The sequence below is a fragment of the Halichoeres trimaculatus genome, unplaced genomic scaffold (assembly GCF_033239565.1).
Source record: "Halichoeres trimaculatus isolate MK-OKI-2021-1 unplaced genomic scaffold, fHalTri1.1 fHalTri1_scaffold_8, whole genome shotgun sequence".
In the NCBI taxonomy this organism is placed as follows: Eukaryota; Metazoa; Chordata; class Actinopteri; order Labriformes; family Labridae; genus Halichoeres; species Halichoeres trimaculatus.
This window is the reverse complement of record NW_027437186.1, coordinates 5,118,107-5,125,311: the sequence shown is the minus strand read 5'-3', so window position 1 is coordinate 5,125,311 and position 7,205 is coordinate 5,118,107.

Genomic DNA, 7,205 nt, shown 5'->3' with positions numbered 1-7,205 from the left:
TTTTAGATTATCAATAAATAATTATAGATTATCAACAAATTATTATTGGATACTTGAGGTATGTCAAAAAACTAAACTCGGATGAATTCCTGAGGACCTCTTCTGTGTTTAAACAGCCGTTGTAAGCTGGACATCTACTGACATGTTCAGCTAAAGGTCTCCAGTTTACAGGGTCACTCTTTAAACTGGAACACACATTCAGTGTGTGGCCCTGTCCACCACCATTTTCAGGGGTGGAAATAAATTCAGACAGAGATCCTGCAGTTAATAGCAGACAGTTCTTCAAAATGTCTCATCTTGATGGTTTCTATTGTTGCATAACTACACAAAGTAAAATGAAGCCATGGTTTGAAAAGTCTTTAAAGGTCCCATATTATGGAAAAATCACTTATTAAGTCTTTTATTTAAATTTTTGGGTCTTTGGCTTTCCTCCCAGCCCACAAAATGTGATATTTAATGACAAAACCTGTATTTAGTAGTGCTTGTGAATGTAAAATCCTGACCTAAAACGAGCTGTTTGGAATTTTCGGGGTTTGCCGACGTCAGCGATTCCCTTTTTTGACCAATCAGGAGCAAGTCCGACCTGATTGGTCCACTGGAGCAAATACCCCAGAACCCCCTCCTCTCCCCAGATCTGGGGAGAAATCTCTCTAGCAGCGAGTGTGGCTGTTTTTGGCTGTATACAGCCACATAGTTCCATGCACAAGCTTCCCATCTTGGAAGAAGACAAGACTAAATGGCTAGAGTTCATTTAATGAGGGAAATGTTCCAGCTACACTCAGTAAAACTGTGCATGTGTGTGCTAGTCACTTCACGGCCGACTGCTTTTCCAACTTTGGACAGTACAACAGAGGGCTAGCGAATAGACTGGTCCTGAATCCAGGCGCATTACCAACCATCCTCCAACAAACCTGGGACCCTGGAAATGTGAGTATATTAAATGCTGTGTGCTGTGGAGCAGATGTAAGAGCTTTTCCTCAGTGTCCCCCCTGTCTCTGTGTTAGCTTCAGGATGCTAACTTTAGCTGCAGTTAGCCTAATGTTTTAGCCTGTAATGTTACGGTAAACGAGCTTCGCTGTTTTCTAAACATTGTGGATTCAGAGCTTGTGGCGCTGCTCTCAGTGACGCTGAAGAGCGGGGCGGTATCAGTGGTGGCTCATTTACATATAAAGGTCACGCCCACTAAATCAGAGCGTTCTGAACAGAGGGGCTATGAGAGCCTGGAAACAATGCTGCTGTGCTTGATTTATTGGCTTTTTGGACCAAAACATGTTACTACTATTTCATTAAGACATCAATGATCCATATTAAACTGCAGAAAAGGGGCAGAATATGGGACCTTTAAAATTATCCAAACATGATACTTCATTTAATTTTAGGGAAGTCAAGTTTTAAAATTCTGATTTGAATTGAGATCAACCTCCCTTTTGTTTATCTCAGTGATGACATTTCATGACTGTGTTCAAAAACCAGAGTTAATACCAGGCGTATAAACTTCCCCGATGAATGAACTTTTAGTCCGTCCCTGACTGAACAGTGAGGAGCGTTTGATCTGAATGGGCTCATATTGATAAGGTAAATGTTTGCTCGTCAAACAGTTTTAAACACGTCTCCATGTGATGGATCTGAATCGCTCTGCAAACTGCTATTGTAAGGAGCTTTCTAATCAAGGGCATGAGTTGTAAAAGCAGCCGCTAATGATGACACTCAGACTCAAAGGCTGAAAGGATCACATCATTCCAAACAAGATCAGGAGAAAATCTATCTAATTCTCTTTTTTTCACTTCATGCAAATGACTTACAAACCCTGCTGCAGCAGCACAGCGACAGATAAAAGGAAACAGAGGATTATGTTTATAAGAACAACTTCCCTTTAAGACACAGGTCGTCTACATTTTCTGCAGCAAGGAAAAGGTGCATTCACACACAGACACACCTTAAAGTCTTATTCTAAAGGTTACTGGGGGTCATGTTTGATCACAGAGTTATTCCTAACCATATTATCCATCTCTCCCTATCCCTCTTTCTAACCCCAACATGGTTTTGACACGGATCTGAGCACTGATGTGACTCATTACTGATGTGCTGATGGTTTAAGATGACGCTGAACGGCCTGATGTGAAGAGGCAGATGAAGGCAAGAAACGAGAAAAGAAGCAAGCATTCAGGAAACCAAACATGACCTTTGACCTTTGTCGTTCCAGTTTTTACAGTACGTCTGAAGTAAGATGGATGGGATGTGACACCCTGATCCGAGGTCACAGTAGAGCCAGTGGGGGCAAACACCTGGGGACCGGCTTAAAGGCACGCATCAGTGATTTTCCTGTGTCAGAGTCTGGAGGAGGAGTCTGACAGAGATGCAGAAAAGTAATAATAAAGATATTAATGTATGTGCTGTAGATACTGCCTTTAATCCTTAGGTACTTTATCACCAGGTATGTCTTTTTTTTGCAATCAACTTTTTATTAATTAGGTTTTAAATAAAAATACCAACAACAATACAAACCATACAGAATAGTTTTTTCCTCTACAGCTCTTTTCCACATCTCCAATGTTCGGGGCTCAGAATTGTTAAAGGGGGCTGATGACCACTCCAAGTCAGTGGCGACTGCTGGTCAGTCAAGGAGGAGAAGCTCATTTTTTTCAAGCCAACATCAAAAATTTGTTTATTTATTTAAACGAAAATTCTACCCTCCGTTCCTTTACAAGAAAATGATCTGTGTTTTTTACAGGGATTTTACCAGTGTTCTCTCAATGCTCGTCGTTTTTAAGAAAGGTAAACTCGCTGGGGATCGATAAAGCCTCAAATCAAAAAGGGATTCGGCCTCAGACAGATCATCTAATCATCATGCAGAAGCCCAGCGTCCAGGTCAGCCCACTGTCTCACAGACCCCCATAAACGCTGAGTATCCGATGGGTGGGACAAAGCCCAGCGTTTATCCAATGACCGTCCAGTTTCCACAGTGGAACAACCCACTCTGTGCTTCCCCGCTGAAGTCAGAAGATGCTCAGCATCCGACTGTGTTAAAGCGCTGAGACGCTGAGGGGATGAATGAGAAGGAGGTGGAGCCAGTTACCTGTGATAGGTAGCTGATTCTGAACAAAAGATGAAGGAATTCTAGCGCAGATTTTGTCAATGAAATGTACACACAGCAGTACATATCACCACTTTTTTGGGGACATTTTAGGGGAAGCTGAGCTTCCCTTGTAGTCTTAGAGCAATCGCCACTGCTCCAAGCAGACCACCTCAAGGAGAACTAGTAGCCAATGTTTTATTGATTATTGGTGTGGTGTGGCAAAAAACTTCAGTTTCATTTTGATTTTATTCAAAAGTTATAAATGGCCCACTCATAATTTTTAATGAAACTCCACCGAGGGGGTTTCGCTAACAAACAACCTCTTGGTCAACAGTGCAGATCAAAGGACAGGTTATTGTGGAAGCACGTGATTATTGCAACCATGAGTGAGGAGTGTTTGAAGAAACACTGTTTTGTTATCTGCCATCAACACTACAAAATAACTCCCACAACAGCATGGTTTAACACCAGCATAGAGTTAGATACCTCAAAATAACACCAAGAATTTAACACTTTGCTCTGAACTGGATTAACACTGGGGGCTCTAATTTTGAAGCCCAGGCGCAAGCCCAGGCGCCGGCCTTCGCCTTGCAGGGCGTGACCGGCGCACTTTGCAAGTTTCCTGCAGTGCCAAGAGAGGCGCACTGAAGGCGCAGTCACGGTGCAGAGGTGCATGTCCACGCCTCCCTCCGCACAAATGGCAGAGAGGGAGGAGAAAAGCCATGAGTGGGTTTAACACAGCCGAGCACTGTCTTCACCAATCAAATAAGTGCCTCTCCTCGCCTTTAAATGCCCTGTGGCCAAGGCGCAGCGTCTAATTAGTCTGAGTGATCCCCAGCACCGCGGAAACAGTGCTGGTAGTGGAGACGGTCAGAGCTGCTGTCTCTGCAGCAGGAGAATGGACAGCTGGGCGCATCGGAGGACACGAAGCACGTCACCGTGTGGGCCAGCTCCCGGGACAGATTTAATCTGTTCCTTTGTCATTAGTAAGAATACAAAAGTAAGAGACAGTTACACAGCTGGCTTATCCATTCAGAATACTTTTGATCCACCTGCACTCCTGGTTTGTCATCGCCAAGCAGAGCCTTTGGTGATATACTGTATACTCTCCCAGTGTCTCCACCTCATCCTCCTTACAATAATGTACTCCATCTTTTTAGATCAGGTTAAAAATAAAGACTAATACAGAGAAATATGGGAAATCACGGGTAAATCCTGAGTGACATACATTTATTTTGTCTCTTTTTTCTTCGTCTTTTCTCTCCCTCTTTTCTTTGAATTAAATGAAATGAGAGAACCAGATATATACTCAGTATCAGATGTTAAGACTGTTTATTGTTTAATTGTAAGAAGTGCATCAAACTTCCAGCTGCCGTCAGGTTAACTTTCCATTATGACAAACGGCTTTAATCTGACATCAGATGTGACGGGACAGTTAATATAGATACAAATGTATATGCTGGTTCAGATGGTTACATTAAATAGTGATTGCTGTGATTGTTTATTGCATTAAAATGTGCCTGACACTCTGGAAACCTGCCTCTGAGGCTTTGTTGACATGAGCACATGTGCGCGTGTCACCAAATTACAGCTGCGTGGGGTGCACTCCGCTTTGTGCCGAGGATAGACCAGGCTGGAGCTAGCGAGCTTTCAGCACACATTTTTGGCACGAAATTGTCACTGCGCCAACATGAATCTGCTGACACCTCCCCCTGGCGCGCAGTCACACCCATCTCTGCACAGACGGTCTACCAAATTGTCAAATTTGCACGAAATTAATACTGCATAGGGTGCGCCAGGCTTGCGCCCCCTGAGCTGTGCCACGAAATTGGAGCCCTGGGAGTTTAACACTGGGGGATTTGCTGTGTAAAAACAAATGAGGTATGAGGGGGTAAATCACCCCCAAGTTTCAATCGTGTTTACTGGTGCTGTAATAATTCAGTCTGGCTCTAACAGGCTGGCGGGACCAACTTGGAACAGACACTAAAGGAACTGTGAATTTTCACTCCAGCTTTGTCATTATCGTCAACAGTGGAGGTTGCTGCTTGATGAGAATACCCTGGCTTTCCTGTCCTCTGAAATCTTCTTTGGTCCAAAGAGACTGGACACAACACCTGGAGACACGCTCTGAGCACTTACGGAGGCAAAACACTCATTTGAATGACTACAGCAAAATCCAATGTGCCACAATTCCACTAACACGACTATGAGTTTAATAGTTGTCTATCAGTGAGTTACCCACTTCACTTACTCCTTCCAATCACCACGAAACGAGCAGTACGCAAAACACAAAAGCCCTCAGCAGACGTGTATCCATACTCTTTAATCGCTCTGTTAAGTCTGTGGGCAGCAGCAACATCCTGGCATGTCCTACAGTGACCATCGTTTTGTTTGTTTGTTTTCTCAAACACCAGGAAATTATCCCATTATCACGAAAACAAGCTTTGTTCTCTCAGGATAATGAGATAATGGGGTAAGTTAATCCATTCAAAAGGGACAGCCGGCTTTGTTTTCAGGAGAAAACAAGAGAAATGGGTCAAGACTTTTCACAAAAACAACTGAAAGGATGAAGACATCACAGGAAGCAAATAACATGTACAGAAACATGAGGTGTGTGTCTGTGCCAGAGCATCAACCAGTGAGCTTTAATCATGTCAGCTGGAGCTCAGACTCTGAGGGAGTAAACCCCTGGCTGAGCCACATCCACCTGACCTTCAGCCTGGGAGGGGTTGGAGCATGTTGGGGGGTGATGAGTTCATATCTGCTATCTCCACCTTATCTCTTTTCATACACAACCTGTTTCTCTATACTCACTTCTTCTCCTATCATCACACATCACTGTCAGAAAGCAGCTGTTTCCACTCATCAAACTTCATTTTTCAGACGTTAAAACCTGAATAAATGCCCTCTATAACCTGGATTCACTGATTTTGTAAGGAACACTAAACAGATAGTCTGCTCACCTTCTGGACACTAAACTAAAAACTGAGTTTACAAAGTTTGACTGTTGTCACCTTTCAAACAATAACCGTACCTAAATACAAATAAATATTTTACCTTGCCCCTTTGCATCCTGGGAAAAGTTGTCTTACGCAAACAATGGTAGAGTTAAAAAGAAGATCTGATCTCTGATCATTTCAATTGTCACATGTTTACGACAGTGGGTGATGGTGCTCATGGGAAACCACAGACTGTATAATCAGTAGTCAATGATAATCAATACTGAAATGGCTTTTTGAAGAAAACCAGCTGGTGCAGCCATATTACAAGTGGGCGACCTTGAAATCTTAATATCTTCTAAACCAGTGGTTCTCAAAGTGGGGTCCCAGGACCCCCAGGGGTCTGTGAAGCATGGCTTGTGGGGACCACAGGATACTAAAAAAACCTGTTGTGAAACAGTGCTCTCTTGCACCTGTAAAATCAGCAATTTTCTCCCAATACTCCAGCCTGACTCAGGTTTTTTGCCATGAGACCAATTCTGACATTACGGTGACACCTATCACTTGGTGGTATGCAACAAAAAAACCCCCCAAAACATCAAAACAAAAAAAAACTTGGAGCCAACGTTCTCTCGAAGTTTAATTAATGAATGACCTGGAAAGTATAAATGTTTCCCAATTCTGTCTTTCCAAATTACTACATACGTACTCAGCTGGAAAGGGTTCATGGTCTTAAAAAAGTTTGAGACCCTCTTATACTGCTTCAAAAAAAAAAAAGTAGCCCGCACAGTGTTTGCTGGTATTGAAATTAGTGATTCAAGTGGGGACCTTTTTGAATTTTGGCTTTGTAAACATCTTTTATTTTTAGTCAGTGTGGCTTACTGTGTGTGTGACTTCCAGTATTACCAGAGCCAGACTCAAGCAGACACTCCAGAAACAGCAGATTTGAGCACTTCAGCATTGTGGGATGTTTATTACAACATATTTTCAGACTGGAGCTTTCCACTTGTGGGAAACAGACTCTTTAAAAACACTACCGATTCTGGCCAAAGGTGTCACTGCAGTCAATGCAAAGCAGATAATCCTCACTGTGTCTTTAGCGCTTTAAAACTCATGGACGCGCTGGTGCTCCCATTTTACATGAGCTCTTTAAATAGCCGTAATTCTTCAACCATTTGGGCAAGCAGGAA